The sequence below is a fragment of the Hyperolius riggenbachi genome, chromosome 1, assembly GCF_040937935.1.
Source record: "Hyperolius riggenbachi isolate aHypRig1 chromosome 1, aHypRig1.pri, whole genome shotgun sequence".
Lineage (NCBI taxonomy): Eukaryota > Metazoa > Chordata > Amphibia > Anura > Hyperoliidae > Hyperolius > Hyperolius riggenbachi.
Genome location: NC_090646.1, coordinates 438,882,108 through 438,905,489, shown reverse-complemented (window position 1 = coordinate 438,905,489; position 23,382 = coordinate 438,882,108). Strand labels below are relative to the sequence as shown.

General features: G+C 42.7%; 1 protein-coding gene across 6 annotated transcripts in view; it reads left to right on the top strand.

Moving 5' to 3' along the window:
* The window catches only part of SEMA4D (semaphorin 4D), a 156,935-nt gene that overhangs the window by 14,618 nt on the left and 118,935 nt on the right, over positions 1 to 23,382 (top strand). For 2 of the 6 annotated variants that reach the window (XM_068237847.1, XM_068237856.1), the window contains exon 2: positions 8,044 to 8,090. The exons of 3 other annotated variants lie outside the window; for them this stretch is intronic. The gene's annotated coding sequence lies outside the window, so the exon portion shown is untranslated. Of the gene's footprint in view, positions 1 to 8,043; positions 8,091 to 11,748; positions 11,770 to 23,382 lie in introns of those variants that run through there. One more of the 6 variants, XM_068237875.1, reaches the window with a different exon arrangement.

Genomic DNA, 23,382 nt, shown 5'->3' with positions numbered 1-23,382 from the left:
GGTGGCGAAAAAAACGAGGTATAGATCATTTTCTTGTGATAAGTAGTAATAAAGTTATTAGGGAATAAAAGGGAGGAGCGCTGACAACTGAAAATTGCTCTGGTCCGTTAGGATAAAAACCCTTGGGGGTGAACTGGTTAAACTATATAAGAGGTAAAACTGATTTTTTTTTTTTTGATTATCTATTTACTTTTTTTTTTAATGGCTTCAGACTCTCTTTAAAATACAAGGTGAAAAATTATCCCCTAGGAGAAAACCCATGAGAAAAAGTTAATTGCATATGGCCCTCAGGGTGCCCAAACTGCAACCCAAAATCTACTTGGTCACAAAGATGGCTTACTGTGATCAGCTTTTTTTTTTTTTTTTCTTTTTTTTCTTCTTTTTTTTTTTCCTTCCAATTTTCTGCAGTTCTCATATAAATCCATTTTACTGTTGCATTTTCTTGCATTGTTCGTTTTTTTTTTTTTTTTTTTTTCTCATGTAAAAGTAGCTTTAATATGTCCATTAATGGTTAGTGACTCCACACGCAATAACTCAGCAGTTGCTACAGCAGTGTATTTTCTATAATTAGATTTACGTTTTAAGCACTGCAGTGGCGTCAAGCAGATGTGACTAATGCTTTAGCACTTGATTGGTCAGGACATTTTTCAGCCTATACTCCTGTGGTGTTTATGGCCTGGTGCTGCAAGAAAGACATCCTGTATATTTCATAAAGGTCACTGCTATGTGAAAAAAGGTCCCTTTGAACAACCATCGCATTAGCTGCGAAACTGATTATTTTTCTTAATCCATATAAACATTTGTTTATGTCTCAAGTTGGGTCTATGACCCTTTTCCCCCATCAATATATGTAATAAGCTGCATGCTCGCCTCTCTTTCTTGTTTTAAATATTTTTCTTAATCCATCACTAAAATTTTAAATTTTAATTTCACATGTCATTTCAGAACATGATCAATTCTTTATGGTAAGGAGTTTGTGCTTCCAGTATACAGGTGTAGAGGCTTAGAATAACTACAAAAAACCCCACAGTTTTGTACTTTTAACTACAAATATCAGACACACAGGCTAGATTTGTAGCTAGCATCCCATGCCACTTTACTTCCTGTACTAACCCCAGTTTAAGTCGGGGCCGTGGAAAAATCATCCAACTCCTCAGTTTACGAAACCTCTGACTCCAGGTGCCCAAAACTGCTCCAACTCCTCGACTCCAGGCTGTGGAGTGGGTACAAAAATCATCTGTTGTGTTGTGCAGGCTTTTTTTATTATTTGAGTGGGCCTTGACCTACAACTCTGGAAACTGCTGCAACCTAATTTTATTACCATGCATGATAAAGGGCATAGAAGGCCTCCTCACTCTGAGAAAGACCCGTTGTTTTTTTTCTGAACTCATTGTCCTGCAATGATTTATTTAATTTTTTGCTGATTTTATCAGGCAGAGAACTTGTATGAGTTGACAATACCTAATTCTTCAGCTCTCTTGTATCTTTAGAATGATCTACAATCCATCATGGAGTCACTTTGCCAGATCTAATTCTATCCTTTCAGGACTGACCAGGCTGATGTCTTGTTTGTAGTTCTTTGCAAATGGCTCGTTTTCAAAGCTTTTGGTTAAAAAAGTAGTTTGGTCATGAATAAAGCCTCTATATACACATTAGACTGAACTTGGCCATTGAGGCCTTCTCCGCTGAGAATCTAGTGAGTGTACAACCGCTTTGATGCACCACTAAAAGATCCAAAGTGTCAGATCATCTTGAGCAAGGGCATTGTTCTCCCTAAAGTGGAACTGAAAAAAAAAAATAAAAAAATTCACTTACCTGGGTCCTCTGCCAGCCCCCTGCAGTCTTCCTGTCCTGTGCCGTCTTTGAATAATACTGTGGTCCCTCGTTGCGGCCCACTTTCGGTATGGCAAGTTGATGGCCACCACGCCAGAGCAGCCCTGGGCTTGGACATCCTTGTTCGCGTTCCCCTAGCCGAGAGCGTCCTGTGCACTACAAGGTTTCCTCATATTGTACCTGCGCAGGACGCTCCCGGTGAGGGCGTGTGCGTCCAGGGCTGCACAGGCGCAGTTTTAGTCAACTTCAAAGACTGAGAAACTGAAAGTGAGTTTTGGTGGGGGACTGGAGAATCATTCAGAGACGGCGCAGGACAGGGAGGCTGCAGGGGGCTGGCAGAAGCCCCCTGCAGCCTCCCTGTCCTGCGCCGTCTCTGAATGATTCTCCAGTCCCCCACCAAAATTCACTTTCAGTTTCTGAAGTTGACTAAAACTGCGCCTTTGCAGCCCTGGACGCACACGCCCTTGTTCCTGCTCCTGTCGCCGGGAGTGTCCTGCGCAGGTACAATATGAGGACACCTTGTACTGCACAGGACGCTCTTGGCTAGGGGAACGCGAACAAGGATGCACACGCCCAGGGCTGCGCAGGCGCAGTGGCCATCAACTTGCCATACCGAAAGTAAGCCGCAACGAGGGACCTGAATGTTAATCAAAGACGGCGCAGGACAGGGAGACTGCAGGGGGCTGGCAGAAGACCCAGGTAAGCGATTTATTTTTTATTTTTTTTTTACATTTCAGTACTGCTTTAAAGGGAACCTAAACTGAGAATATGGATTTTTCCTTTTAAAATACTAGTTGCCTGACTCTCGTGCTGATCCTGGGTCTCTAATACTTTCAGCCACAGCCCCTGAACAAGTATGCAGATCAGGTGCTCTGACTGAAGTCAGACTGGATTAGCTGAATGCTTGTTTCAGGTGTGTGATTCAGCTACTACTGCAGCGAAAGAGATCAGCAGGGCAACTGGTATTGTTCAAAAGGAAAACATACCCCTCTCAGTTTAGGTTCCTTTTTAAGCCTGTTGCCAGAAGCTTCTCTGTGGTATTCTGCACCATTGTCCCTTCTCCCTCCTCTATAGCAAATAAACATGGCAATGCGCCATAGCCTTGCAGTGCACCTGTAGAGCTCTCAGCCTGGAATCATCTGATGAATTAAGTCCTGAATACCTACAGGCGACAGTCATTGTGCATGTGTATGCACCTTAGGTCCTTTGATGGCAATATGAGTCAATAAGGGAGTGGTTTTTTTTGTTGTTTGTTTGTGATCAGTTGTTTTGGGGGCAATTCAGGTTAAAATTAGTCATTAGCAACAAAGCCCTGTTAGGATTTCAGTGTTATAGTACATGTTTTGACCATACTGGGGTGGTCACTGATATTTTCTCCAACCTATTAGATTGGAAAGGATTTGTTTCACACATGAATTAGTTTAATTGCTTACTGAAGCTCTCCTGGATTCAAAGTGTCTAAAAAGCTGGACAGAGCTAAGTTGCCAAGGAAAACACAATTCACTTGCTTATCCTTTTAAGCCCTCTAATTTTAAAAGGGTTTAAAATGTGTGTCATAGTTTATTTGCGTCATGCAAAGACAACATGGATGGAGGCTGCCACATTTATTATCTTTCGTGAAATACTTGTTGCTTGCACATCAAGCTGATCTTCTGCCTCTGATACTTTCCAAATCACTGACTCAAAACTTGAGTGCCGATCAGTTGTCAAGACATCTTATCTACCTGACACAACTGGCTGGCTGGCAAGAGCAGTAAGATGGCTAGAAGCAGTGAGAGGGACTCTACTGCATCTGAACATGGCAGCTGCATGGTCCTCTCTAGACGCATCCTCCACATGCTGTGTGTTGTTACTGCACGTCGTACTGGGGAGTATTCGGAAGGGCCAGGGGAGTATTGTTTTGGCACTTTTGCCTCACCCTCTGCATTAATAACAAATATGGGGAGTAGAGGTGAAGCATATGCCAACAAGAGGTGAGTGTTTTTTATTGGTGTTAGCATTTATACTAACCCCTGTCACAACCCCCCCCCCCCCCTCCCTTCATATTATTGACTGCAGACCTGTAAGAGCTTAGTGATCAAAGCACTTCAACACACCTAGCAGCAGCGCATCTTTCTTTCAAATCTTGGATTGAGTAGGAAAGGGGTTGGATCTTTAAACTTCCTTACTTCAGAATTCCCCTGACTTCCTGTCCTGGTGGTACACAGGGTTTGTGACCCATGATTGCCACCTGCACAGTAAGGCCTAGTACACATTAGGCCCCGTTCACACTGCACGCGTTTCCAGCCGCGTTTTGGAAACGCGTGTAGGTGGCCGACACGCACGACATCAGACATTGCATAGAGTGCAATGTCTGATGTTCACACTGCATGCGTTCCGGACCTGTGCGGTCCGGGAACGCATGCTGCACGCATTTTTTGTAAAAACGCATGGCTGTCCCATTCACTTTTCAGTGATGGGATCAGCCACGCAACGCACACAAACGCGGATGGCGTGCGTTCGTACGCGTCGCGGTCCGCATGCGTTGCGGTCTGCGTTCTGCAGTCTGAACGGGGCCTTAAGTTAAAGGTCCGTTTCCGGATCGGAAGGGAACGGATTGGAACGGATGCAAATAAATCCAATGTTAACCTATGGATCTGTTCAAACGGATCCCTTCCGCACAATCCGCTAAACAGTTCGCAGGTTTGCTGCTGCACCAATTTTTACAGACCACTCAGCCCAGCGGAACGGAGACTGAAGCTGAAGCACTGTATGGGGGGCAATGAGAAAACCAGGGCTGTGGAGTCGGTACAAAAGTCACCCGATTCCAACTCCGACGCCTCAGTTTATGAAACTACCGAATCCAGGTACCCAAAATTGCTCTGACTCCACAGCCCTGGAGAAAACGGAACTTTTCTTTACACTAGTCAAACGGACCGTTCTAAATGGAAAAATACACTTTATGGGTGGGGATGTGGGGAAACAGAATTGGAGCAGCGAAACGGGTACAGAGTGGCAACGGAGCGAAACAGGATCCGATCAGTTTTCACAGATCCGTATAAAACGTTAACTTTTTTTTTTTAAATCTTATTTTATTGGTTTTTAATACACAGGCTTAAAAACCATTCAGAACTTTGTTGTCTTCACTCCACATTTCCTCACTTTCTGACACTCAGGCCCATGTGCAATTCGCTTTTTCACCTGAGTTTTCTCCCAGGAGATAATTTTTGCAGCTTCAATTTAAAATAACTTTTCAACACTTAGCAACTGAAAAGTACCAAAAAGTAGGTGAGAAAGTACTATAAAAATACTTTGAGCATCGTATTCTTTTCTGGTGGTTTAAAATGCATTTTGACAATTTAGAAAATCTCACCTTGAAGAAAACTGAGGAAAAAGGTAATTGCATATGGGCCTCACTTTCCAAACATGAAGTGGGTAAGTTTTAATCAACCAGTGTTGAGGAAAAAGTTTTTGGTAGATTAGGAAATAAAATAGAAAAAAGTGAGGTGGCTTACCTCAACGAAGACCAATTCAAATACAAGATTAATTTTTATTACAAAGCTCTGTCCTAATGCATTTTGTGGGAACGTGCCCACTTCCTCAGGTGAAGTAAAGTGCCAACAGTTGCTAATAGTCACAAGAGAGGTGCCTTACTTGCGGCTATTAGCAACAGTTGGCACTTTACTTCACCTGAGGAAGTGGGCACGTTCCCACAAAATGCATTGCCAGTGCTGTGTAATAAAAATGAATCTTGTATATGAATGTCTTTTAGGTAAGCCACCTCTATTATATAATTTTTTTTTTTTTTTTTTTTTCCTATTTGGTTTTAACATTTTATTTTGTCTGGGCGTCTCTTCCCTGTTTTTATGGTATCCAGAAAACCTTTGGGTGGATTTGGGTTTAAGAGCTTTCAATGTGTAGTTTATTATTAGTTGTATTTATAAATCGCCATCATATTACGCAGCACTGGTTTGCATTGCTTACAAAGATTACATAGACAGTATAGTTATGCAGATAGGAGGCTGATGATTTTCAGTCTCTTAAGGTGAAATGACATATTGAGAATGAATTGCTTAATACACTGTGCCTAGCTACAGGCCTCTTGTTAGTCTGCCAGAGGAATAAGGCATATTTGAGACAATAGAAGTCAAATGATTTTCCAAGTGCCATGGAAACGTTGCCTGAGACTGGGGTCTTTTTTGTTTATCTTGACATATGATGGCATACTGCAGTCTGAAGTGATTTGCTGCTTGCGGTCTCATATATCTTACATGGGCTGGTGAAATCTAATTGCAGGTTTCACATTTCCCAGCTGAATAGGCACTTCTTAGCTGGCGAGATGTTCTTAAATTATTGATCTTTTAAAGCACATTGCTTGTTGAGACACATTACACTTTCATTGCAATTACCAAGAGAAATTAAACCAGTAAGATATTAAAAGGAAACGTGCAAAAATCTGCAAATGATAAATTGCTGCTCATGTGGTAGGTCTGGAGCCAGAAGCCATAGAAGACTCTCCACAGTGGCATCTAATAAAGGGTTCCAAGGAAAAAGGATGCCCGGTCAAGCTGAAACCAATTATTTTTTTTTTGGGGCTTCATTAGCTATAAATAACACTATTCTGTCACTGAACCCTCCCTCTACCGACGCCTAACCTTATCCACCATTTTCCTTCAAAAGTCTATGTTGCACAAATTTCCCCGCTCATCACAGTGTATGCATTTAACATCTAGGTTCTCAACATGTAGTACAAATATTCTTGTTTACTTTAACTTGCTTCTATCAATTCATTCATTTTCAGATTAAAATTATTGAATATAAACAAACCAGAGTATGTTGATATGATTAAAGTTTAAGGCTGTGAACTGCAAACGTGACTCTCCAGCTGTTAAGGGACTACAAGTCCCACAATGCATTTGCCTTTATGAATCATGACTCAGACTCCTGCAATGCATTATGGGACTTGTAGTTCCTTAACAGCTGCAGAGCCAAGTATGCAAATGTGGAGCTTCCCTAACAATTGTGCCGACTGGTACACATGTATGAGAAATGTCGGCGGGAAGGGATCTGAACACTGTACAGATTCATCGCTAGCCTGCTAGTTCTGTTGATATGTAGGGAAAGGAGACTGGAGAATTAATCCACCAAGCTGATTGCTGAGTGAGGTCTTCAGGGTGGGCGGTGTACATGCGCTAGATTCTTGGCAGAGACAGTAGTTATGCAAAACAGAGGGAGCCTAGGTTAATCGTACAACGTTATTTGTTTATTTAGAACAACAAACCCTATCAAACAGGGTTATGGAGTCGGAGCAATTTTGTATGCCTGGAGTCTGAGTTGGTGGTTTCATAAACTGAGTCAGATGATTTTTTTTTTTTTTTTTTTACCAAATCCGCAGCCCTGGTAAGTATTGGACTAAGGCCTCGTTCACATCAGGGACGTTTCTGTACGCTTTTTACAGTGCACTGCCCTGTGCCTTCAGCAATGTATTGATTTTCCCATGTAATTTAAATGGAGCTGGTTCACATCTATGCGCTGCGCTGAGCAGCATTACAAAAAGCGTAGGGTTGCATGCATCTCTGTGCGTTGAGCTGTAAAGCACACATCAATGCAAGTGAATGGGTGCGCTTTTTAAGCGCATAGAAGCACATGCGTTTTTTACCTCTATTTAAAAAAAAAAAAAAAGACATTTACATAAAAAACCAAAGCTTTATTGACTGCTACTGCTACATTAAGCAAAACAGGCCTTAAAGAAGTGCAACACACTAAAGCACGCACAAGTGCATGTGTTTTTTACCACATGCTTTCACACTTTTCTCAGCGCAGCAGATGTGAACGGGGCCATAAGAGTCCGAGTCGAGGCGTCTGGGCGATTTTTGGGTCCCTTTAGTCGGCGGTTTCATAAACTGAGGAGTTGGAATTGGATGATTTTTTTTTTTTTTTTTTTGTACCGACTCCACAGCCCTGGTATCAAAAACTCCGGTAGACGTACGTCAGAGGAAGGCTGCTAATACGCTGAAATGCGTCACGTGTGTGCTGAAGTCACAGGAGCTCATCCCCTTTCTAGTGTGTTAGTGTTTTAGATGAGTTGTGTGTGTTATTTTTCTTTTTAATTATTTTGATATGTATGGGTTTTAAAAGCAGAAACGGTAGGGTTCTCCCTGCCCATATTCTAATTTGCACAACACTTCTTTTCTATTTTCTAATCTGCACTATTCTGTACTATTTTTCCAGCTATGAATGGAAGTTTTAATGGATTAACTAAAACAACCAGTGATCAGGTAATGTGACTTTCTGTGTCTTTGCATAGTCTAAGCTGACCTATTCTGAGACAATCTGCTGACTGTTGAAATGATTCTCATTAGGTCCATTATGTAATGAAGTCAAGTCATCAGAGTTTTGCAGAGACCAGCATTCTAGCCCCAGTCACCTTGTACACTGCTAATCCAACGTATATAACATCTGGAGCATATAGCAATTACACTGTACACTGCATTGCTGTAAAGTACATTACTGTCATTATTTAATAGCAAAAAATTCTCATCATAAAATTAGGTTTTAATTTCCAGTAGCTAAGTACTCCTCTGATATGTGCGGCTATGTTGGCATGTTATCTTTTTATGGCCTAGCACAAGTTGCAGTAGTGATAGGTGTGTCTGTATGCTTTCTTCAATATTGGTATTATATGCGGTAATGCAAAATGGACTTTACACTATGCTTGAAGTAGTGCTTGGCTGTCTAATCCTTTCTCAAACTTGAGTAAGCTACTACATACTAATATATGTAGTAGCTTATACTGTATGCTGCAACGTTTTACTGAAAAGTAGTTACGATGGTGCTGTATTGTTGATATTGTAACCTTGGTAAACATGTATACAGTAGTCATGGCCTCTAGCTCTTGGACCACTGTGTCTCTGTGGGTGTGAACAGCCATAGTTGGAGCTTATAGTCTGGGAGAATCCTGATCAATAGCTTTGTGAAGGGCTGTAAAAACCGTATGGACAAAAAGGGCATCTGGTCTTGGTCCAGAGGTCTCAGAAAACTTTTTTTTTTGTTTTGTTCCTATGGTACTGCTAGCGGACTGTATGCTTGCCCACCAACCCACCGCCCACTCTCCCCTGCCCTCCCTCCAGTGCAGAGTGCAGAGCCAGGGAACTTGAGCTAGCATAGTTACCATTTGCTGCTTTGGTGGGCCTGGCCTCCTTCAGCTGACATGTCCTGCCTCTGTACTCTCCTCTCTGCGTGTTGTAGGACACCACATTATGCAAAGCACACTGGGAGTTGTGTATGGAGTCTGAACAAGTCATCTGAAGGATCACATGCGTTCAGTAGGTGGTGATGGAAGGGCAGGTAAGGAGAGTGGAGTGGGAAAGGACAAGCGGAAGGTGCCAGCATGTAGAGCTGGTAATAACAGTGGTGATCAAGTAGCATTTTCCAGCACATTCAATTACTAACAAGGGGCCTCTGTGCATTGGGATACCTGTGCACAATTTGAAAAAAACACCAATGGTGGTTTTGGGTGACCCAAGTCTCAAGTGTGTACGGGCCTTTAGACCAGCTCTGGATCAAGAAATCCTCTATGGAGCCTTTCCTGGGTTCTAGAAGGCCTCATTAAGTGTGAACTAGGGGTGTTGCAGCAGAAATAACAATTCTTTTAGCTATTACTACAACTAAAAAGACTCTGAATTACAGACTATTACAAGAAAACCTCTTCAGGTTAAACCATTAAATTTATAATATTGTATTAATCATCTGAATTTTATAGTATTCAGGAAACGATTGCACCTGAATTGATGAAAGTATGAACTTTTCAGGTGCTGAGATATGTGCCTACCTCTGTGGTGACCTCTATGTAGTTAGTGTAAACAGCTGAAGAGCTAAATACATAATCCACTGTTTGCCATGCAGGTGGGTGGATACCTCTCTGCCTGCTGCCATGAGTGGAAAGGGCAATTCCACTGCATAGTTTGGTGCGATCTCAAGCCACTAATCTTGAGTTCAGAGGTTTTTCTGCCAGTGCTTACAGCCTATAATAACAGGGCAAGGCAAACCTAGAAATATATGTATGCATTTAAGGGCTACATCCAGGAATTTTCTGTCTGTATATTTTCCATTTGTAAACTAATGACCCTGAATCCTGAGTTTCCCTTTGTTTTCTCAGAGGAAATGACCTTTCATGATGTCACTCACATCCAGAGCTGTCAAAAGCAATACAACAAGCTGTGTCTCTTAATTTTGCTAGTTGATGAAATACATTTAAATGTGAGTCACAGAAGACTCTAGATTCAGGAGGAAGTGGAGGAAACAGTGAAAACTCCATCTGGAGTTCAGCCAGACTAAAGCAGCCCATACACTCAGCCGATTTTCTGGCCGACCGATCGATCCCGATCGATCGATCAATCGATTGCAAATCGGTTGGCCAATCGACCGATCGACGGCCGATTTCGATCGATTTCGATGGATTTCCATCGAACTTGCAGGGTGGAAAATTTAGGTCGATCTGATGAGATAGCTTATCAGTTTGCATTGGCCTTAATGGAAATCTGATGGCAAAAAAATGCCATCAGATCGAATTTCAATAGATTTCAAACTGAAATCTATTGAAATTCTATCCTGGTAAAAAATGTTCTAAAAACGCATCAGATAGATCATCAGATGCATTTCTTATCTATCTGCTGCCAATCTGACGAGTGTATGGGCACCTTAATACACAAGTTGTGTCCTGAATCTTGGAAGATTTACTGCTTGGGAAGTGCTAATTTACTCCAAGTGCACACTGCATCTCTGTTGCAATGCCTAAAGTAAATCTACCACTTCCGTCATGCAGCACATAGATTGTCCCATCACAATAAATTGATCAAAAAACTGGGTGGCCAACGTGTAAATTTGAGCACTACTAAGTTGAGGACCTGCTTCGGTTACCTATTGCAATCCGTACACCTAAAAAGTTAAACCAAAGCCTCTGCATTACAAAAACTGTTTTATTGGAGGCATACAAAAATTCAGAATGTTGTGAAACACTGACCCAATTAAAAAGTGTCCCATTACACTAACCTGTCAGATTTCATTTTCTGCCTTTTCCCTCTCAGGGCCCGTTTCCACTATAGCGTGACGAAATCGCCGGCGAATCACCGCAGGCAAATCGCATGCGGGTGCGATTCCGCATGCGTTTTTTGCCGCGATTTCGCATAGGTAAGGCTGTATGCGATTTTAACCATGTCACTGCCTGTGTGAATTAACATGGGTACCTATGCGAAATCGCATGCGAAATCGCGGCAAAAAAACGCATGGGGAAACCGCATGCGATTTCCCTATTAAATACATTGCGTGCGATTCGCCTGCATTCCACACACAGGCGAATTCTGAGGCCCCTACCCTGCAGATTTTTTCTGCACAGAAAAACGTGCGGGGAAACGCACAAGTGGAAACAGTCCCATCCACTTGTACTGACTGTGCGAATCCGCATGCGGGCAACGCATGCGGATTCGCGATAGTGGAAACGGGCCCTAAGTGTTTGCACGCTTGATTACTGTATGTGGTTGTCAGAGCTTCAGCTGTCAGCAGACCTGAACTCAGAACTTCCTCTCAACTCAACAGCATAATAGCCTTTTACAGAAAAACATTTTTGTTAAAGCTGATACAAATCCTGCAATAAATCTGCAGTGTCTACTTCCTGCTTTCATGCTTTCATTGAAGCAGACCTAGCGTTAACATCCTGTGTTTACAAATTAGCTGCTTTGCCAATGCAGCAGAGAGATCAAATTACACTGGTTATTAGTTAGATGGGGGAATTAGACCGGCGAAACTCTCTAAATACATACAGGGTGCATTATTGTGTTTTCCTTCTGTCCTGTGCAAGAGTTCAAGTCCACTTTAAGGAGAACCGCCTGACCTGTTTAATATGAACAGCTGTAATTTTCTACCTTGAAGCACACCTGACCCGAGGCAAAGCTAACTAAGGTAACCAGAGAGATATGTTCATGCTGGATCCACATACTTCTGTGTTGTCTGTTCCTCTTCTCTTTATATAAAATATGAGATCTGCTCATGTGACTCTGCTCACACACCCACAGCCAGCTTCCTCACAGGACCACTATCTCAAAGAATTTTATACTTCAAAACAGGGCTGTGGAGTCAGTACAAAAAAAAAAAAAAAAATCCGACTCCTCAGTTTATGAAACCACCGACTCCGAACCCTGACTCCTTAGTCTAATACTTACCAGGGCGATGGCTTTGGTACAAAAATCATCCGACTCCTCGGCTTATAAAACCACCAATGCCAACTACTCATAATTGCTCAGACTCCTCGACTCTGACTCCAACTCCACAGCCCTGCTTCAAAATACATGTAAAACAAACATGTATGAGGAGATGGGCTAGTCCAATGCCTGTCAGTTCTGTCAGATTTCTACTACCTACTGTAAGTGACAGCAATATAGGAGAAAATTAATTTATAGCTCATTTTACTCTGGGAGAAATGTACTTTATTTGAGTTTTCATGTATTTTTTTTAAATTTTTGTAAGTTTATAGTGGTCCTTTCAGGAAGCATGCCATGGGAGTGTCAAGCGCTCTACGTGTAACCTTTATACCTACACATTGTATAAAGGAAAGTGTGGGCTCTATATAAGTGTATAAAATAACTGGCTGGCCCAATGTAACAGATGGTGGCTGGTGCTTTACTGGCATTTTCTCATATGAAGGCTAAATCAGTAGCAATCGTCACCCATAAATAAGCCTGCAGCACAATATTCAGCAAAGTCAGCTGTGTGCAGTTGCAGTGTGAATTAACATAATAAATAATAAAGTTTACCGGTATATTGTCCTAGCATTCTAATTTGCAGTGTGAACTAATCCTTCTGTAAACTGCTTTCTGACTCATTTGACTGAAAGTTTTTAGTATTAAAAACAAGTTGCTTGCAGTTTCAGATATAATCCTATTTAGAAATGATCAATGATATAGTTCACGGTTTGTAGGGTATTTTAAAAACAAAAACTGACACTTACCTGGGGCTTCTACCGGCCCCTTGCAGCTGTCCTGTCCTGCTCCTTCCTTCACGCTCCCTCGTTCCCCCGCTGCCGGTCACCGTCCAATTACTAATCTAACTAGATGAATGCAACTGTGCCTGCGCGGATGCCCGCATCCTCGCTTGCTTCTCTAGGAGTTTCCTGAGCAGACGCAGTATGAAGTTATTCTGCACAGGAAGCTCCCGGAGACGCGATTGGGAGCTAGGATGCTTGCGGCCGTGCAGGTACAGTTACATTCGTCTAGTTGGACGAATAATTGGACGGTGACCGGCAGCGGGGGAACGGAGGATCGTAGCGGACGGTGTGGGACAGGACAGCTGCAAGGGGCCGGTAGAAGCCCCAGGTAAGTGTCAGTTTTTATTTTTAAAATACCCGACAGAACCCCCTTTTAAGCAATTTGTAAAGGTGGCCACGAACGATTTTTCAATAGAAATATACCAACGAACCAATGTTTGTTTCCCATCTATCACAACCAACAAGAAAATCCAAATTTTGGTTTGACGAAAATCCAATTGGACAACTATTTTTATAATCTTTCGGAATCGATTGTGCCCATCAGTGGAGATTATTTACAACCACAATCTGATCAGAATTTCTAAACGCTCAGAAGAATTTTTAGAAATTGGACCGTTAGTGGCTACCTTAAGTAGCCTGTAACGCTCCCCCAACGCACAGCAATGTAACACAAGTGGGCTGTTCACAGTGCCCACGTTGCGTTACATGTAACTCTGCACATTGTAGTGAAAGTGCAGCATGCTGTGCGTTCTACTTAGACTGTTTGCACATGCTCAGTGGGGGGCGGAGAGGAGGCGGGAAGATGCCGCTACAGTAGCCGCACACATGGCTACTTAATATGCACTGCACTGGCGGCCGCTGATTGGCCGGCGGGACCACGTGATGCGGAGTGTCTCGCTCCGCATCACATGGTCCCGCCGGCCAATCAGCGCCACTCTGGGAGACCTTATGCGGATAGAGCCGCCTAACGCGGCTCACTCTAACGTCCTCTCCCGCACCACCATGCATTGCGTTAGGGGCACGTTATGCGACCATAACTTCCCCTAAAACGCAACGTCTTAGTGTGTAAGTAGCCTTAGTCTGCGTTTTGCACTTTGCTAATGGCTGGTGATTAGCTAAGAACTACAGCACATGTAATCACAACTCAATTGCCCTGAAAAATGTTGCATGCAGCACGTTTGGGATCGTCGGAAATTGCAAACGCTCCGCAATCGCTGCATTGTGAGAAATCCTATAGGATTGCTCACAATGCGGCAAATGGGATTGCTCACAATGCAGCAATTGCGGAGCGTTTGTGATTTCCGCTGATCCAAAACGTGCTGCATGCAAAATTTTTCGGGCGATTGCGTTGTGATTCTCCTTCACTAGAAAGAGAATCGCAAAACGCAATTGTGGAAAAATGGCTCTTAGTGCAAAATGGTGATTGCAATTGCTAGGTCAGTGAGATTTGAATGATCCTAGCTTGCATTCGGACTTGATGGGAGTTGAATCCAGCTTCAAATTGGCCCAGTGCTGCTGAGTTTGAATGGCCCAAATACAAGCTGCAAATAATTTGCAGTAACGCTGCATGCAAAGGGAAATTGTTAGAATCTTATTGGCCATATCTGATGGTTCTGGTGGAGATTTATCAGTTGGTGCACATGTGGAGCATGTGCCCCAATGCTTTCTCCACTTTTATTTGTACAGGATTATAAGGCTGCCCACATATCTGTAACGACAAAAGGATGCGTGGATTTGGCCTGGAAAGTTAACATAGGAAGACGTTTAAACCATAGCTCCCAACTGTCCCTCTTTTGGCGGGACAGTCCCTCTTTTGGCAGGACAGTCCCTCTTCGGGAGCCCCATCCCTCTGTCCCTGTTTCTTCCTCATTTGTCCCTCTTTCAGGACTTTGTCCCTCTTTCAGGACTTTGTCCCTCTTTCAGGACTTTGTCCCTCTTTCAGGACTTTGTCCCTCTTTCAGGACTTTGTCCCTCTTTCTGTGTGTGTGTGTGTGTGTGTGTACTTCTACTAAAAATGTTTGACTCTAAGCTTTAATCTTATCTTTTAAATTGATATATATTACTAATTTTAAAATGGTAATATGAAGGGAAATGAACCAGGATAGAAAGGACCAGTGTAGTTTAAATTATAAAACCTATTTTTATTAGGAAATCTTTATATGTGTGACTAGGGTTGTGACGGAGGCATGATCAGGGGTGTGGCTTAAGTGTCCCTCTTTCTCGTACCAAAAAGTTGGGAGGTATGTTTAAACACCTTTCCAAAATTGACTCCGTCGCGCAGTGTATCTGAAAAGCCTGCTCACAACTGAGGGAACATGGATATTCAAACTTGAGTTGCAGCAATGCAATAGCACAGGGGGAAATTTTACTTACTGCGTTCCGGAGTTGTCCTTTAACTGCACTAGCTGACAAACAGCTACTGACAAACAGGAAGACTGGCACATTTAGATATCAGTCATTTGGAAAAGGATAACTGTATTTCATTTTTCTATGGGTAAAGCTTTAACAGTAGCTCCTGATCAATATTGCAGATGTTTTGCATTATTTTGGTCCTGTAAGCAGATTTCACAGGACAGCAGCTTGTTTGTCTCCGTGAGTACAGCTCCCTGTAAATTTTTATCTTGCAGTCCCAGCTGAAGGCTTATACAGTTACCGGAATATTAGTTGATATACTGCACACTTCTTGTTTCACTGTTAAAGGAGAACTGTAGTGAGAGGTATATGGAGGCTGCCATATTGATTTCCTTTTAAGCTATACCAGTTGCCTGGCAGCCCTGCTGATCTATTTGGCTGCAGTAGTGTGAATCACACCAGAAACAAGCATGCAGCTAATTTTTCCTTTTAAAATAATACCAGTTGCCTGAATCGCCTGCTGATCCTGTGTCTCTAATACTTTTAGCCACAGCCCCTGAACAAGCATGCAGATCAGGTGCTCTGACTGAAGTCAGACTGGATTAGCTGCATGCTTGTTTCAGGGTGTGATTCAGCCACTATTGCAGTCACAAAGATCAGCTGGACTGCCAGGCAACTGGTATTGTTTACAGGAAACAGCCCTATCACTCTCAGTTAAGGTTCCCTTTAAAGGAGAACTGTAGTGAAAGGTATATGGAGGCTACCATATTGATTTCCTTTTAAGCAATACCAGTTACCTGGCTATCCTGCAGATCCTCTGCCTCCAATACTTTTAGCCCTAGACCCTGAACAAGCATGCAGCAGATCTGGTGTTTGACATTTTTGTAAGATCTGACAAGATTAGCTGCATGCTTGTTTCTGGTGTGATTCACACTACTGCAGCCAAATAGATCAGCAGGGCTGCCAGGCAACTGGTATAGCTTAAAAGGAAATCAATATGGCAGCCTCCATATACCTCTCACTACAGTTCTCCTTTAAGTACGGTAATAAATCCCACTGAGCGTGGGTGCTCTGGCCTCCTCCTACATTCCAACCATACGCTGGAAGTTTATCTGGCATCTAAATGAAAGCTGGCCCTTGTTGACCATACACAAAACCTGACCCGACGCAGGTGTAAATTTTAAAGGGAGAGAATGAGTAAAGTGTGTAAAGGGCCACAACTGCACAAAGCTAGAGGAAGCAGACGTTAATGAGGTACCTGTTGATAAAATCTGCTCATAATAAAGTGGTGCAAGTTGGGTAATCAGGTACTCCACCCGCATCGATTTTAATATCCATGAATAATCAATCAAATGCTGATTCAGACCTCTATGGACTTGTGTAAGTCCAGTCCTAGTATATAACGGTGGCCATGCACGATATATACAAATCAATCAATTTACTTTTTTTTTTATCTTATTGAATGTTACAGAAATCAGACAAAAATATATAACTATTAATTTATAAAGCACCAACATATTCCGTGGCATTGTACAAAGTAAGACAAACATGGGGTACATAATAGCCAGTGGTATACACCAATATACAAAATAGAGTTGGTACAAAATACAGAATTGGTAATTACAGTGACAAAAGTATCATGATGAATAAAATGTATAATAAATTGCAAGACACAAAAGGTGGGAGAGCCCTGCAAAGAAATGGTGGTTTGATTATTTTTTTTTTTTTCTTCAGAAATATCGATCATAAGTGTATGGTATATTGGTTAAATTTTTCAGATTATGCGATCAAGCAGAAAAAACGATCAGATTTCTCTGGTCAAAAACAATTAAATTAGACTTGAGACATTAGATTGGGAGCATCTTTGAGGGACAGGGAATGTGAATTATGTGGTTATGTCTTTTTGAAAAGCACTGCATAATATACATACAGGCAAATGTGGAAAAAGGGTGATTTGGGAGGTTAGAGGCTTAACAATCTACAGCAGAGGAGTGCAAGGGAACATATTCTTGTGTTCATTGCCTCTTGTTCATCCTGAATCTGTCCTCACCCAAGCCACATGAATTTTTTTTTTTTTTTATTTCCCTGTCCCCGCCCTGACCCTGTTCAGTTTACTACTGTCCCCACCCTGTCACGCATTTCAAGTGACCTTGTAAATTCAAACAAGAAAACCTACTACAAAACCATTTATGATAAAGTTTTTAAAGCCGAGATGAAAAACTAACTAGAACAAGTAACTTGTCTATTGTATCTAAAGTTTAGATAGTTTACACAACAAATCTAGCTGCAAACAGCGTCAACAGTATATGATTATTTCTTCCTGTGATACGGGGGCAGCCATGTTCTGTTTGTAATCATTACACCCAGGCGAGATGATCTGCATCTCCAGGCCTCAGCCTGTGAAAACTTCTCTCCCCTCTCCTCCTCCCTCCTCGTCTCTGAAATCTCAAGCTAGTAACACCACCACCTCCTGCCCAAACTGGGCTCCCATATGCCCTTGCTACATGAGTCTGAGAGTGCCACGGCACTGGAGAAACTGTGGGCTAGGCTTGTTGAGTTTATAGGGAATTAGAGTATTAAAATAAATAAATAAAAAATATTTAGCTTAAGGAATGTCCTACAAACTATATGAAAGGAACACAATTATGCAATAAATAAACGTTTTTTTATCTCTGATTCACTTTAAGCAAGTATGTTGTAACCATAGTAGTAGGCCTATCAATACAACTGTAGCTACCGGTAAGTGTAAAACATTAGCTGGCCAAAATACTTTTTATATAGTTTGTCCAGCTCATTTCACACCCTTGATTGCAGTGTTACCCACTAAAACTGTTTTTGCGTATCGGAAGAGTAAAGAATTACATTTAACACTTGTACAGTGCTTTTCTACTGCCAGATAGCAAGCACATGAGGTTAACCAGCGTCAGGTACTGCCCAGTAGGCTACCCAGAAGCCTTAGGGAGTTTTGCCGAAGAACTTCTTACTGAAGCCAGGTTTCAAATGCTGGTTTCCTGTGCCAAAGTTGACATTTATGACCCCGGTTCACTTTCCATCTCTCTTTGCTTAGGGTGAGCCTAGCAAAATGTATTGCTTTAGTAAAATTGTAGAATCCATCAACCTGTCCATTTATCAGTTAGGGAAACTGGTAAGGTTAGGTCTCTAGTGTGACTCGTGCCTGTGCAGCCCGGCACAGCTATGTCGAAGGGGATGGGGTTCTGATCCCAGTGTGTATGCACCTTTACAGAGTATATACAGCCATGTCACTCGAGGGGCTCACAATCTAATTCCTACCATAGTCCTATGCCCATTAGACCAGTCTATGGCCAATTTAGGGAGAAGCCAATTAACTTATCTGTGTTTTGGGGGAAACCAGAGTGCCCAGAGGAAGCACAAACGGAGAACTTACAAACTCTGTGGAGATAGTGACCTGACTTGGATTTGTAAAGGGGACCCAGTGGTGCTGGGCGAGATTGCTATCCACTACGCCACCATCCCTATTGCAGTGTAGTGTGTCTGGAACATGCTAATCCATACATACCAGTTTCTGCACTGTGTGCTCATTCAGTACTGTTCACTCAATCCATCCTTGTGGCCACTTCGCTTACATTTTGTGTACACATGACGGCACAATGGATTATTATGCAACACAAACAGAGCTAGGTAGTCCCCGTCTCATGAACGACCTGCTGATACGGATGGCATGGATTCTGTTTCCATGGAAACAAGTCAAAAAAAAAAGTTTCCCCCAAATTGGTCTTGTAGCTTTTGAGAAAATCTATTTTTTTTTTCCCCCAAAGAAAAAATGGCTTTTAAACTTGTATAAGCAGGTACGGGGCAGAGGTGGCACAGATGGGGAACTGGGGGCACAGACTAGGTACAGGGGACAGCGCTGGCACAATGGTCCAACCTAAGAACAAATCCACAGTACCTATCTCGTTCGTTGACTGGGGACTACCTGTACTCTGCAAGCAGATGTCTCCAGGGATTGGTGCATTCACAAGAAGCCAGTAGACCTCAATACAACCACTTTGGCAGTACCACGTGCCCTCTGTCCGGTCTTCCTGTGGTAGTACTACAACGTCTCCCATAATCTCTGCTTATTGCTATGGATTAGGTTGTTCCCATGGGGGATCTCTAGTCTGCAGTCTATATTATTCAAATTAGATTGTAGGCCTGAAAGAGCAGGGTCTGCTTCTGTGGTATCCCCTTTTTACTGACCGTTTATCTTGGGCTTGCAATCGAATAGTTTATTGCACGGCACAGTGCTGTTTAATATTCTTTACAATCTTGGTACATACTTTTATAACTCAGAAATAATATTTAAGAAAAAATGCATTGGGCGACATGCAGTAGGAATTGTGAGATGGTAAACAAGAGTTAGTGAGGCCTGGAGTCTGTCTGGCTGGCCACTGATGCTTGTCTGTGTGTGATCTGTTATGAATGGCTGCATGCAGCATATTTAGCTAAACAGGTGTATGGCCAGTAGTAGGAGGATGTGGTCAGCTCTTCACAGGGACTAGTGACAGTTTATCTGGTGAAACATTCTAGGCGTCACTACATTTGCTGTGTATTACAGCAAACTGTTATTATGAAATGCACTCCAGTCTGCTGGTTGGGGGAGGAGAAGGAATACTATGGATGCCAGATTAGCGAAGCATAATGGCCAGTGGAGAGAAAAACAAACGGCTGATGGCATCTTCATTTATTTTACCTAACAATTGCAAGACTGGTGAAAATATGTACTGTAATTTTTGGACCATGACTCGCTCCCCGGAAGTGGGGGAAAAAAGTCACTGCGCCATACAATCTAAATGCAGATCATTCCTGACTTGACTCACCAATTTATTTATTTTTGGTGCAAACGGCAAGACGTGCAGACGACAAGGCGTTATCACTGATAAGAGGCGACTAACGGCTGATAACACGCAGCTCAAGTCAGTCCAACAGTTGGATTAACTTGAGCTGCGTCTTATGCTGGTCGCCTCTTTCAGTGATAACGCCTTGTCGTTTGCATGTCTTTTTTACTTGACAAAAGTTGTCCAACTTCAAGTTGTTTGATAATCGAGCATTTGAAAGACTTTTGTTGAGCGTGTGTATGAGCTTTGGGTTTAGAATGAATCTAAGGGAGGCATGGATTGCGGCACTCATTTCATAGAAGCTGTATTAAAGCACGCTGCAGATATTACAACTGAGAAAAAAGGCTTCCTGTGTAGAAAACCACCTCAGGACATCAAGGGCAGTTTAGCATGGTTTGTGTTAGGGAATGGGGTAGGTGGAGTTAATGGTCAGGGAAAGTAGGTTAGTGTTTTAGGAAGGGGATTGCTATGATAGGGAAGGTTAAGCATTCAAGCAAACTTGTGCGTTTTGTGCCACCACTGAGACCTATGAAGCTCGCTGGCGCACGGCTGCACTACATCTGCATAGTAGCGCGGACACACTCAGGCTTTGGGAAATAAAAGCAGAGTCTGATAGTCCATGCTGCTGTACCGGTGACCAGGGCTTGTCGGCAGTCTTGTAGGGGACACAGTCCTGGAACAGCCGTTGGAGGGGGACTGGGCAAAAGCATCTGCATTATTCAGAGGTTTCCCTCTATACCGCCGGGCAGACCCGTCTCATCAGTCTGCTGACAGCCCTTAGTCGCGTACTACTGTCGGCAGAACGACCGCCCCACGGGAGGGTCTGATGGACCCATCGTTTGTAACAATACAGCATGTGTACGTGCTTTGTGTCCAGCTTAATTTTGCAGCCTAGTGTAAGTGTCTTCTCAGGCTGTGTAGCTCAGCCAAGCAGCTCAGTATAGCAACATTGGGTCTGCATTATAAGCTTCAAATTGTGGCATTCTTCCAAACACCATGTACAATTTAGATCAGGGGTGTAAACTGAAGTACAAAGTGGACCGAAACTGAGCTCTGGGACCAAGTCACGGGCCAACCTCAATGTTTAGTGCCCCCTTCCTTCCTCCTATATGGTTCCCTGCTGTCTAGTGGCGCTCCTCCCTTCCCTATACAATTCCCTGATGTTTAGTGGCCCTGCCTCCCTACCCTATACAGTTTCCTGGTGTCTAGTGGCCCCCCTCCGCCCCTACACAGTTCCCCCTGGTACCTAGTGCTTACCCTCTCACCATATGACTTCCCTGGTGATCTAGGGCTTGATGCAGGTCTATGCTCTATGCTGCAGGTCTCATGCATTTGTTTTTGGTTTTTTTAAGATCAGTTCATTCCTTCAATCTCAGTTGGCAGCAAGGTGATATTCTGTGTTCTGTTTACCTATAGATACTATTCTACCCTTTTCTAATGGGTGCCTGTTGTAACAGAACAAGTCACGGAGAAGGCTTTGTTATGCCATCTGAATTCCTTGGCTGTTTCTGAGATGCCTGTACTTGACTCAGGATGACTATAATCATATAAAGCAGCAGCTAGATGTTTGGCATGCTAGAGCAGGATAGAAAGGTAACTGTGGGCACTAAGAAATGTCAGTAGTGCTTTGTTGTGAATGCTCACCTGCATGACGGCACAGCTATTGCAGCGCCAGCAAACTGGATGATGGCTTCCTGAGAAAGATGTGCCGCAGCTTGTCTCTTCCCGGAATCTGTTATGAGGCAGGCTGAAGCAGTAGAGCAGCATTCATGAGGCACGAGGGTTGAGTTGAGCCTGGTACACACACCAAATTTTGATTGTTCAGTGACTGGCCACTTTTACCAATTCCATGTAGTATGAGAGCTTACCATGGAGGTGGTAAAATTGGCCATACTCAAATTGGATGTGTATAGGCTTCAGACTCTCACTTAAGTTCCCGTACATGCACTGGATTGATGCCTGACTGGGATTGGGACTCGCTACCTTGGATGACATCACTGACTCAAGACCATACATATGAGGAGTCAGCTGTACAGTTGATGATACGTACTGTTGTAATGCAGGGAGGTGCAGGGCCGACGGTTGTTTTTGGCCTGACTCAGCTGATGCCTGTCTGAACAAAGCATGTTCCCAATTTACCTCAGAATGTGTATCTCTACTTGCCTTGCTTATTTTATTTAAGTATTTGTATAGCGCCGACATATTACGCAGCACCGTACAGAGTATATTGTCTTGTCACTAACTATCCCTCAGAGGGGCTCACAATCTAGTCCGAAGGACTGAAGGCTGCATGCAATTTAAACTACATTGATTTTTATTCTTATGCACTATTCTGTTTTTTGTTTTCCATGATTCCATAGTAATATTTGTGACAATTTCTAGTTTCTTGTGACAACATACAGTAGATGACAACCTTTTTTCCGCTTCTGTGAGCTGCTTAGTGCCTGAGAACATCCGATCCCATGGAACAATAAATAAATTAACTTTATTGAGCATGTGGCTGTTTCCTCTTTCACGGCACCTTTACTTCATCCATTCATATGCATCCTTATATTGGTGGTGGTGGTTTTTTTCGGTTTTGTGTGTCTTTTAAATGAATTTTTTTTCTTTTTCTTCCAACTAGCAGTCACCTTTCCCATGTACGTTTTCTGTGGATGGAAGTAAACACTAATTTCTTTATCGGCTTTGGATGATTGGAAGGTATTTTAACTTCAACAGATTAGTCTGGCAACTCGAAGCTGTTGGCGAATTAGTGTCAGATCTCTTCTCTCTCAAAACAAATCTGATAAGTTCCATTATTGTTCCTGTGTAAAATATATAGGAATCCTCTTCATGAGTCAGGCTTGCACTCTGTGACTGCCTTGCCTGACTGACAACCTTCTACTGCTCATGAATGATTCACTGTCAGGTCTGAGGCGAACCACTGTAGGCATCACGAGCTGTACAGGAACTATTTGGGCTGTCTGCCTCTAATGAGCGCACACTTAGGCTTTGTTCACATCTAAAATTGAAATCGCTGATGGCAGCGATTTTTCAAATTTTTTTTTTTTCCCCCTCTCTCGGCGCTCCACTGCGCGCTACTATTTTGTGCAAAACTCTTTTGTAAGCACATTTGCAGAGCGATTCCGTTTTTTTTTTCACTTCCTGAAGTGAACTCTTTGACCTGGAAAAGAATAAATACAATGTATGTATTCTTAAAAATACAAATGCAATCGCTGGAAAAAAAAAATTGAGCGTTTTTTGAGTTTTTCTTATACCTTCCATTGTAGCAAAATTGCCCCAAAAATGGTACATGCAGTGCTTTTGTTGAGCGGAAAGCAGACG